Source organism: Gopherus evgoodei, chromosome 1 (genome assembly GCF_007399415.2).
Source record: "Gopherus evgoodei ecotype Sinaloan lineage chromosome 1, rGopEvg1_v1.p, whole genome shotgun sequence".
NCBI classification, from domain to species: Eukaryota; Metazoa; Chordata; order Testudines; family Testudinidae; genus Gopherus; species Gopherus evgoodei.
This window is the reverse complement of record NC_044322.1, coordinates 47,798,636-47,810,986: the sequence shown is the minus strand read 5'-3', so window position 1 is coordinate 47,810,986 and position 12,351 is coordinate 47,798,636. Positions and strand designations below refer to the sequence as shown.

The window sequence follows — 12,351 nt, the reverse complement described above, 5'->3', positions numbered from 1 at the left end:
AACAAATGCTTTTGAATGCAATTGGTAAAATGTTAAAATCTCTGGGTTTTTTTGCAAGATACTGTACATATACAATATTTTACACTAAAATGTCGTGTTTTGTATCAGACAGTTACCTCGGTTTCTGAGAGACCATGTTTATTTCCCAATCTAAATGGTAGAAAAATACCTGTATTGCAAAATCTTAAATACCACAACATGGTAACTACTGTTATAGTTAGTCATGTTTGTTATGGAAGTGCCTGACAAACCAAGAATGGATAGACATTGTACAAGCCCAGAGTAATAGACAGAAGAGTTCACAGTGTAAATAGATAAGATAGACATGCGGTGGGGATAGGGGTATAACACACAAGCAGAGTGAACAATGTGATGGCAACAAACAACATGTTAGTTCCATGATTTTGGGGGGGACAGGGGTAGGTTTATCTAGGAGGAGACAGTTAAAAGGCAAGAAAAGACAGCTTAGACTGATAGAAAAATACTCACAATGCAGAGGGATCATTTGCAGAAAAACAATAGATTCTATTGTGCTAAAATCTTCAAAATTAAACGGTACATTTTACACAGTCTCTGTGCCATGAAATCTTACTGTTCCAGGTACCTGCAGTAACCATAATATCTGAGAGTCAGGGTTACTGCAGTAATGCACTGAATGTACCATGGCAAAAACTTGGATCTTCATGCAGCCCTCTGTACACACTTAATAGACTCATCCCTCTCCCATGAAGGGGAAAGGGCAAGGGAGAAGATGGTAAATGAAGCAGTTAGGAAATGAAACTCAGATAAAGAGACTGAGGAGGGTTGGAGCAAACAGCCAATCAACCCAGGCTTGAGAAAGTCCAGTCAAAATTATAAACATTTCTCTGAATGTCTGAAGGTACCTGAGTTGGCTGCTTTTATAGCTGCTCCTATCAGCTGGAGTCTCTAGCTGTTTATTTTCCAACAACATGTGGGGGGAGGCAGGGCACCCCTATATCCCAGTGCTCCCAGAATGGGGGAGGTCTCATTTGCACAAGTCTAGAGGTTGTTGGCGAAGGGGCAGCCTTGCTGGGCCCCATTTTTATTCCATCCCCCCAATGCACAAATCCCCCTGGTTTGTGCTGTTTCTGCAGCTATACTACTGGCTGGAGTGTCTGGCTGGTGTTCCTCTCTGCAGTTTTTCCCCAAGAGAAAAGTAAGTAATTGGTTAGCTTTCAATGGTGACCAGTGAATATGCAATTAACAGTTCTTAATAGTGGATATGCAGATATGTGTACAACGTAGAGTTGCCAACTCTGACTGAAGCTATTCTGGGAGTATTTTTTCCTAACATGATGTAATGTCATTTTACTAAAATATCTTATTAAAATCTCCCTGATTGCTTTCAATCATCACTGGGAGAGGGATACCAATTCCAGGAGACTCCAGGCCAATCCTGGAGGGTTGGCAACCATATCCACAGAGAACACGCGAGATTGCAACCTGCAGATAAAGCCATAGAGTAATTCTTCACTTAACTTTGTAATTATGTTCCTGATAAATGCGACTTTAAGCAAAATGATGTTAAGCAAATACAATTTCCCATAAGAATTAATATAAATAGCAGAGGTTAGGTTCTAGGGAAATTTTTTTTTTTGCCAGACAAAAGGCATTATATACATTTCAAACAAGCAATTTAATACAGGTGTGAAACAGGCTGGCAGCCCTTCTATCAGTTCCCCTATGACCGTCCCCCCCCCCGCCCCAGGACCTCCTGCCTGCTAGCGGACCCCATGAATCAGTGCCTTTTCCCCTGCTCCCCCCGTCTCCTGTCGGTAGCAATCAGATGGTTTGTGGCACTGAGGAGGCAGTGGGGGAGACTGTGCGCTGCATCCTCACTCCTGTCCCCAGCCTCCTGAATGCCGCAAACCAGCTGATTGCCACGGGCATGAGACGGGGAGCAGGGGGAAGGCGCTGATCCGCAGGGTCTGCCGGTGGGTAGGAGGTGCTTGAGGGGGGGCATAAGGAAGCTGATGGGGAGAGGGGGGTGGCTGCCAGCCGTGGACAAAGCAGGCAGCCAAACGACGTTATAGTGGAACATTGCACAACTTTAAATGGAGCATGTTCTGTAATGGAGCAGGGATGTAACATCAAAACGACTTTAAGCGAGAGGACGTTAAGTGGGGAGTTACTATACCTTATTATACCTTAAAAACCTTTTGAAAATTAAAATGATGAGCATTTCTTGCCTTGTGTCTAGTGTGAAAAATATTTATTAGTATATGGTGTATTTTATCTCTAAGGGTCCCAGATTGCTTAAACTATATATAGGGATTAGTTTATTCACTGATGAACCCTGTTTAACATATACCTGCCAGATAGCCTAGTTTGGCTGGGAAAGTCTGAGGGCTTGAACAGCTTTCCCAGTGAACTATATGGTCATCTTAGGTCCAAGGAATATGATACCATAACAGCAGCAGAAGTAGAGGAATCCTGCAAAGAGGTAATGAGGAGAACTAATGATATAGGGAGTAGAATTAAGTAATTTTCATAGGGGACAATTATTTATTCAGACAGTGTAAGGAACAGTGTTTTAACCCAACATGCAAAACTCAACAGGGTGGATTTATTCCTTGATCCTGAACATAAATTGAGTACCATGCAATTTATAGGTGTGGAGAATAAAGTTAAATCAAACTTTAAAAAGTGAGGGCCTGTTAGCTGTTGTATTGGCTCTGCATTGACATCAAGGCTATACTTATGGATGGAATTAGCTTAATGTATACTGCATTAATCTGTTCATCAACATTTCTGTGCAAAGTCACCATTCTTCTGTGCACAAATTAGGTATATAGAGATCCCTCTGGCAGACCCCAAATCTTGTGGTGTATTTAGAAAAAATATTCTGGCAAAATGTTTTACATGTTGGCAAATATGTTAACACAGTATGGTTTTGAACATGAGGTTAATAGCAGGATTGGCCAGAAAGCAAGAATTCTGTATTGTGAAAGAATTAAAACTTGCGATTTATTTTTGTTCCAATGCACGACAAAAATGAGACTTGTGAAGTTCTGAGACACAGACTGACCCACTCCAAAATAGCCAATAGCCAAATGGTTAGGGCACTTATCTGAGATGTGGGAGACAAAGGTTCAAGTCTCTGTTCTGCCTAATTTGGTATCTGAGTCTTCTACATACTAGGTGACCTCCCCAGAGGGTGGGATGGAGAGTCCTGCTATCTTTTCTGTTGCAACTGTTCCAATTTGTATAAATAATTATTTATTAAGGTAGAAACACTGGCCATTTAAATTACATACAGAAAAGAATGTTAGGGTTGCAAAGTCAAGCACTCAAAAATTAGGAAATGCCAGAATTTTCCCATGCAGTCTTAATTTGGCCTGCTTGTGCATATAACAGTCTTTAATCACATGATCACATACTATTTCCACAGGACCCCTGCCTCATTCAGTGCACATGATGGATGGTGCTCAGGAAGTGAATCAAGGGATTATAATAAATTCAGTAGCAAAAACGTAGGTTGAAGCTAAGTTAAGGTTTTTTAGTGAAATGTCATCCCCTTGCAGAACACTGAGTTGAGCATAACTCAACTTCTGAAAACCAGGAAATGCAGCATTAAGTGTACCCTATTTCAGCAATGTTCCAGGACATGATTAATACGCACATCTTTTGTCTGCCAAGCTCTCAATTGCTGAAATGTACAACCTCCTTTTACAACCTGTTCACTTTTACCTACAAGATTTCATCTAACACTATTAAAGGACAAAGAGGGAAAAATTGCCTCCAGTTTCCATATTGATGTTCTTCCACGCTTATTAATTCCTTTTATATTGTCTCTGTAGCAATAATTCAGACACTCAGCCAAATGAGAAAAAAACTATCACACCTTCTGGACACAAATTCATGGAGGATAGGTCCATCATTGGCTATTAGCCAAAGATGGACAGGGATGGTGTCTCCAGCCTTGTTTGCCAGAAGCTGGGAATGAGTGGCAGGGTGGATCACAGGTGGATACCTGTTCTGTTCCTTCCCTCTGGGGCACCTGGCACTGGTCACTGTTGGAAGACAGGATACTGGGCTAGATGGACCTTTAGTCTGACTCAGTATTGCCGTTCTTATGTTCCAAATCTCTGATGTGGTGCAAATCTGCTCTCTTACATTGTATGGGCTGTACAACTGGAATAAGGACCAGATCATTTCTGCTTGAGTGAATTGCTACAAGGTCCAGTAGATCACAACCTCTTAAGTCACCATTTGGGTGCTGCAGAATGGGTAAAACACAATGTTAACGCAGGCCGCCTCTCTCCACCCAAATCACCAATCCCTATATCATGGTGTACTCCTTGCTCCTCCAAACTTCTGTATTCTTCTTCAAGTAGATGCAGCCATGTATCGTACTTCGGTGTATGTCTGTCCTGCACACCTGAGCAGAGAATTTTAGCTAGCAATAGCTGGTGGGGTGCCACTCGCAGCCTGCAGCTCTGGCTCCTCCCCTGGCCATATAAGGGCAGCACTATCCCAGCCTCCTCAGTTCCTTCTTACTTCCCATGGATAGAGTCGGAGCTGCGTGGTGTTCTTCACCTTGCACTTTCTGTCTCAGTCTCTGAGAAAAATTTCTTGTATATAGTAGTGGTATCTTCAATAAAGTTTAGTATTAATTAGAATAGTTGGCTCCCCTGCGCGATGCCCTCACCAGGGTTCAAGCATTGTCTGTTGGGGGTGGGGGGTGGGGAAAGGCAGTTCCCAACAATGATCCCCTGTGACGCTGTACCCATAACGCTTTATGGGACTATGACATAACTGTGCTGCCTGTGCCATGTAACATACCTCTGTAAAGGTTATGGTCTACTATATCTATTCATCCTATTTGTATACATATATCATTTTGTACTTGAGGTTAAGAATATTGGCTGTATACTGGCTTGATTTCTAAGTAAGCTTTGTGAGGCGTTTGGTCAGCTTCTTTAGGAAAGAATTCGCAAGGTTAAGGACCCGATCAGGAAGCACTTGAGGAACAATGCATCTTGGACTGCTCCAATCCACCTAAGTCTTCCTGGAGACATACAAAATACCATGTGGACAATGGCTTCTGTCTGTAACGACTGTGAGTCATGCATGGACATGTGACTTGCCCAGGTGACTTCAGAACTCCATCTCGAAGCTGGACTTTGCATAGGAGAGAGGAGGGAGTCTCCACCCACAAGAGAAAGTCTATTTAAACCCCTGGGAGACCCCTCCATTTTGTCTTCAGCTGACTAAATAGAGAGCATTTCCACTTCCCAGGATAATTGGAAGAAACTGGAACAAAGAACAGTGACTACAAGGGGTGAGAGACTGCTGGACCCAGGCTAAAAGGAGATTAGTCTGTAAAAGGAAGCATTCTGGAACTGGTGCGAATCTTATCTGTATTCAGTTTGATTAGACATAGATTTGTGCATTTTATTTTATTTTGCTTGGTGACTTACTTTGTTCTGTCTGTTACTACTTGGAACCACTTAAATCCTACTTTCTGTATTTAATAAAATCACTTCTTACTTAATACATACTCTGAGTTAATTAATAATAGTTGGGGAGCAAACAACTGTGCATCCTTCTCTATCAGTGTTATAGAGGGTGAACAATTTATGAGTTTACCTGTATAAGCTTTATACAGGGTAAAACGGATTTATTTGGGTTTAGACCCCATTGGGAGTTGGGCATCTAAGTGTTAAAGACAGGAACACTTCTGTTAGCTGCTTTCAGGTAAACTTGCTGCTTTGGGTCAAGTAATTCAGACCCTGGGTCTTTACTGGAGCAGATGGGAGTGTCTGGCTCAGCAAGACAGGGTGCTGGAGTCCTGAGCTGGCAGGGAAAGCAGTGATAGAGGTAGTCTGGGCACATCGGGTGGCAGCTCCCAACGGGGTTTCTGTGATCCAACCCATCACATCCCCACATACGGTGCTTGTGTTTTGGTCAAGAGTGGTGCTCCATCTGCAAGTCATTCACAAGGAGGCCTCAGGTGATGAGAGACTTGTGGCTGAAGCACCACCTGCTGGAGCAGGCCGTGAGGCCCACTTAGGCAGTGAGGCCCTTGTCTGTTTAGTGGTCATCTTCAGATTCAGCCACTAATGCTGCTCCGCACTTGGGCTCTGCCATCTTCCCCAAGAGGAAGAAAGATCATTCCCCCTCCTCTGGTATATTGAGGAAGAAGTCCTACAAAAAGCATTCTAGGACTCGGGGTGACTCTAGAACTCGGGGTGACTCCTTGTTGACTTCCAAGAGGAGTGCTGAACAGCACCATACTCCCTCTGGCACACAGGATAAAGGTCCATCTAACTGCTCCCTGATATTGTACTGAAGTCTCCAAGAGCCTGTATTGTCAACTCTGGTTCCAGCTATGTTGAGTTTGGTATCAGTGATGTCAGCACCAGCACCAACAGCGGCATAAGACCTGCTTTGCTTTTCAGTCTCAGACTCACTACTGGTTCAAGAGTCCACTAGTGCCTTGGTTTCTACGGACTCATCCTCCATTGTGCCACTAGCACCTTCTGGCCATGTCACAGAGCTGCCAGGCTCATTGGCACCACAGCTCACGCTGCCTGGGCCTCAGCTTTTGAGTTGGGGCCTATACTGGGCCCAGCACAGAAGAATCCTTTAACATCAAGGGATTCTTCAGCATCATCATTGTCGTGATGGCACATCCCTTCATCGAGCTTGGTACCTCCCTTAGCCTCAGTACTGGCATCTCTCCTGGTACTGGATGGGAGAGTGTATCATTCAGTACCCTCACTGCCAATCCCCCATTCCTCTTTGGCACCAATAATGCCCCTGTATTGGGCTTCAGATCTATCTGATTGTTGTTTGCCCAGTTGTCATCAGAGAACCTCCAGAACTTCTCATGATGTAGCTCAGGATTGTCCTGTCCCTCATCATTGGATAGGTGCCAGAGAGAGCCCTTAGATCACCATTAGTACCAAGATTGGCATCTGTCCTATAATCAGGACAGGGTCTTTTGACATGGTGCCTTCTAGCCACTAATCCATTATCCATAAGCCTAATGTCCTCCTTGGAGTCCGTAGGACGCTCCTCGGTCCCTGAGGTATGACATGACCTGCTCCAGAGCTAGATCACTCATGCCAATGGTAGCTCCTGCTCCCAGACCACCTTAGCTGCAAGCAACTGTTGAGCTCATTCCCTCTGGCCCTTCAGGATTATTCTGACCAGATCCTGTGGTGCAAGAACAGGACCCATTGTCAGCATAGCAAACCACTTCCTTGTCCTCTATGGATGACTCTACTGTGCTGGAATCCTCCTCTCCCTTGGTACCGGAGGACGTTATGCTTCAGGAGGTCCTAATATGGCTTATGGTCTCTACCTTGGTTATGTGGATGGAATTCCTGCAGGAGAATATGCATAAGCCTCTGGATATTGTCCAGTCACCAGCTCCAGAGAGAGAAGCCCTCCCAATAAATGAGGCTCTCTTGGAACCTGCAAAGGACCTCTGGGAATGCTCCAGCTTCATTGTCTCCCACAGCAAAGCATTTGAGAAGTGGTACTTCATCCATATGAAGGATTTTGAGGGCTTCTACTTCCATCCAGCCTCGACTCACTGGTGGTAACTTCAGCAAATGATAGCACCCACATCAGGAGATGTATAAGTCCTTCCCTAAGGACAAAGATTCCAAGAGGATGTACTTAATGGGATGGTAGATTTATACTTCCTCCTCTTTGGAAATGTGCATAGCGAACCAGCAGGTCTTACTCTCTAAATATGACTTTTTCAATTGGACGGCCAGGTCTAAGTTCATTGACAAGTTGCCTGAACTCTCTAGGGAAGAGTTTATGGCCTTCCTTGCAGAAGGATGTATGGTGGCTCAGGTCTTGTTGCAGTCAGCTCTGGATGTAGCAGATGCCGTGGTCAGAATTATGGTGGTGGCTGTAACCATGAGTTGCACCTCATGGATGCAGAATTCGGGCATTACACCCGATGTGCAACAAACCATTGAGGACTTACTATTTGATGGCTGGGTTTTGTTTTCAGAAAAAACAATGAAACCCTGCATTCTTTAAAGGACTCCTGGGCTACTTTGCATGCTATGGGAGTATATAGTCTAGCCATGAAAAGATGCCACTATAGCAGTTAGCAGCAATATCACTTGCAGCATTTTTTTTTTGTTTTAATCAGTCTTCGCTTCCCAAAGGAGTAGTCCTGCTGCCTTATAGGATCTGTGGCTCTTTCTGGATGTCCTATAGTTCTGGGTTTAACCAGCTGACTCATCCCCACTACTCCCCTGGCATCCAGCAGGTTGGAATGCGTGTGGTGAGTGAGACCGGGGACTGTTGGGAAAGAAAGTATGGTTTCTCTTTAGGCAATTGAATGCCATCCTGGATAATTGGTTCCTATTTTTGCCTCTGCCACAGAGTTCCCATGTGATGCTGGGCAATTCGCTTAAACAAAACTTTTCACAGGTGACCACGAATTATGGGTTCTTCATTATCTGGGGGGCCAACATAAAAATCTGTAATCTGATTTACAGAATGGTGGCTGAGCTCTCACACCTTCAGACGAAATCAGTGAGAGCTACATTCTGAGCACAAATAGTGCTGTAAAATGTTAAGTTCTAATAAAAATCCAGTCCTCAGCATCTCAAATCAGGCACTGAAATTAGTGGAGACTTTTGACCTTAATTTCTATATGCCTCAGTTCCCATCTGTGTAAAATTGGAATAATACCACCTAACCTCTAGGGGTCTTGTGAAGTTAAATCATTAATGTTTGTGAAGCACTCAGATGCTACAGTACTGAGTGCCACAGAATAGCTCATAAGAAAATTAATACTTGTACAGTAACTCCCCTCTTAACATCCTCTTGCTTAACGTTGTTTCCATCTTATGTCCCCGCTCAATTACAGAACATGCTCTATTTAAAGTTATGCAATGCTTCACTATAACGTTATTTGGCTGCCTGCTTTGTCCACAGCTGGCGGCCCCCACATCAGCTCCCCTAACCTCCCCACAGCACATCCCACCCTCCGGCAGACCCCGCGGATCTGTGCCTCCCTCCTCTCCCCCCACCTCTTACCTGCAGCAATCAGCTGGCTTGCAGCGTTCAGGAGGGAGGGGGGGAGGAGTGAGGACTCAGCACGCAGGTTCCCTCTCCTTCCCCTGCCTCCCAAACACCGCAAGCCAGCTGATTGCCATGGGCAGGAGGGAGGGGGGAGCCTACGTGCTGAGTCCTCACTCCTCCCCCCTCCCTTCTGCCCCCTGAACGTCACAAGCCAGCTGATTACCGTGGGCAGCAGGAAAAGGGAGGAGTGAAGACGCAACATGTGGAGTAAAGGCAGAGGAGAAGAGGCGAGTTAAGGGTGGGGGTTTGGGGGAAGGGGTGGAGTGGGGGGGTCGAGGGTTGAGTCCCCCGCCCCTGGTGCTTGCAGAGTAGGGGAAGCTGCTACTGCTGTGCAATGTGCTTCTCCTAGCCTACAGCACCTTCAGCCTCCTTGCCTGCCTCATTGTCTCCAGTGCCAGTGGGCTGTGCCTGTGTGCGGTAAAGTGGGCACCTCCCAACTATAGTACAGTATTGTACTGTATAGCAAAAAAAAAATGTCCCTGGAACCTAACCCCCCCATTTGCCATTTACATTCATTCTTATGGAGAAATTGGATTCGCTTAACATCGTTTCACTTAGTTGCATTTTTCAGGAACATAACTACAATGTTAAGTGAGGAGTTACTGTATTCAGAGTGTGGTTTAATTGGTGTGCAGTAAGTAAGGCACAAAGCTATACATTGAACAAAAGGATAAAATGAAATATAGGATAGCTGCTCATTCAGTGAGCATTGCCCATCCTATGTACTGAATGAGGCAGAGGTCCTGTGCTGGGGGAAAAAACTGTGGGATCATCTAACTAAAAACGGTATCACAATGCATATACACAAAGGGTCTGAAATTGGAAATGCCAGATTCAAGGTTGCTTGTGAAATCTTAACTTTGCAAATTTAACGTTCTTTTAATGTAGTGTTTTTGTATGTCATTTCCCAGATTTTCAAAAAAAGCAATCAGAAAAAACCTGACATTTCTTCATGTGGAACCATTTTGACTCGCATTGGTTTAACAACAGGGTTGGAACCTTTAGAATCCACAGCACAGACCTCTGCTACTTGAGCTAACAGAATAACTGATAGAGATTGACAACCCACTATGCTATGTGAGCCAGCTGCCAGGGGAGAGGAGGCAGACTTTTAGCTGTCAGATTTCACATCAATGGAATGTAGAGACTCAAGAACCCTGGCTTTTATTCTAGGTTCAGAGGGAAGTGTACTGTAGTGATTACAGACCGTTCTGCTACATTTCCTACAAGCCCTATCCCCCTTGTGCCCCCATTCTGATACTAGGTCAGGGATGGGCAAACTTTTTGATTTGAGGGCCACATCTGGGTATGGAAATTGTGTGGCGGGTCATGAATGCTCATGAAATTGGGGGTTGAGGTGCGGGGGGCGTAAGGGCTCTGGATGGGCGTGTGGGGCTGGGGATGAGGGGTTGGAGGTGCAGGAGGGCGCTCTGGGCTGGGACCTAGGGGTTCAGAGAGTGCAAGGGGGATCAGGGCTGGGGCAGGAGGTTGGGGCACGGGAGGGGATCAGGGGTGCAGACTCTGGGGGGCGCTTACCTCAAACAGCTCCTAGAAGCAGAGGCATGTCCCACCTCCAGCTCCTACACGGAGGTGCTGCCAGGCGAATCTACCCGCTTCCCTGTCCACAGGCACCACCCTTGCAACTCTCATTGGCTGTAGTTCCTGGCCAATGGGAGCTGCAAGGGCGGCGTTTGGGGCGGGTGCAGCATGCAGAACCCCCTGGCTACCCCTATGCATAGGAGCTGGAGGAGGGAAATGCCGCTGCTTCTGGGAGCTGCGCAGAGTGGGGCAAGCCCCCAACCCCGCTCCCTGGAGGGAGCATGAGGGCAGGATTAAAACCTCTGGAGGGCCAGATGTGGCACCTGGGCCATAGTTTGCCCACCCCTGTACTAGGTAGACATCTTGCCAATTTTCACTCCCTCTCCCAAAGCCTGGGGATAGAGCTTCTCAATGAGACATTTATAAGAATATTAATGTCAGAAAATGTCGTTTTTCCCCTAACTGATTCTGATAAATGACCACATTGTTTTCGCTGAAACTTTTCAAAACAATTCAGCCCAAGTTAGACAGTTGGCACGGAAAATTTGTCTAAACCATTAAAATTATCAAGTAAATAAAAACAGGATCTTATGTTGGAAAGTTTTAAGCAAAGCTATTTGCATCACCTATGATTAGGAAGTGATTTCCATAGGAGCAGTCAGGTTGCCGAACTGAACAAAATGGGTAAAGTTTTCTTTATATTTTTAATGGGAGAGAGTTATGTTTTCATTAGGTTGTCCTGACAGATCTGTTTTGTTATTTACGGTTCTTTATTTTTTTTAAAGTAGCTTCTGAATTATAATGCCTTGCATTTGACCTTTAGCAGAATTAATTGCTTGTCTGTTTTATCACTGCCCCTATTGTATCTGTAAATAGGATATAATAAGAAATACCAGAGACTTGAATTTGAAGACATTATTTAAAAAACAAAGCCTATCAAAGAGCAATAATTATTTGTAACTATCTTGTACAAAATCTCAGACAATAAAAATTTGCTGAGATTTTTTTGTATTTTTTCGTTGTTTTACAAATGTTTCAATTAGTACAGCAAATAGCAATTAAACTATTCTTGGAAACATGTGCATGAAATATCTTAAGAAATAAATTTCAATCTTACAGTCTTCCTCGGTCACTAGAGTTGTATGTACGTTCATTTTGGAAAAGAAAAAATCAGCATAAAAACAGGTGCTCACACTTTTTTTTCAGCTGTAAGTTTGGGGAAATAAATTTTTGCAGGGGTTTAGAAGAGAGAGGTCACCCATAAAGTAATAAAAATTCACCATAGAGCTGCTGCCTCATTGCCACCATCCTCTCGAGACAAGGGATTTTACAACTGCTTAAGACATGATTAAAAAGTCTGCTCATGGTATGTAGGTAAGCTTTTAATGGAAATGGAAGCAAGTGCTCCTTCAGCTTCATGATGAGTCACATAAATTAAAACAACCAAAAATTGCACTTGGATTTTCACAGGAATTACAGAAAGTTTTCTAAGTACAAACTTCTGTATTTTTTTCAGTTTTTCAGTAGCAAGAGGTGTAATAAAATCCAGTGTAACTTATATCGTCTGTGAAGAGGACAAGGTTCCTAAAGAATTTATACAGTGTATTATATTATCTAATGGTGTGTGGTCCAGCAAAGGAATCATATACCAAGTTTAAACCAGTGCCAGTTTAAAATTGTATACATCTGTAAACAAAATAGGGCTGTAGCATACACAAATGGGATCTT

At 44.2% G+C, this 12,351-nt stretch overlaps 1 protein-coding gene across 1 annotated transcript in view; it reads left to right on the top strand.

Moving 5' to 3' along the window:
* The window catches only part of DCLK1 (doublecortin like kinase 1), a 363,641-nt gene that overhangs the window by 264,771 nt on the left and 86,519 nt on the right, over positions 1–12,351 (top strand).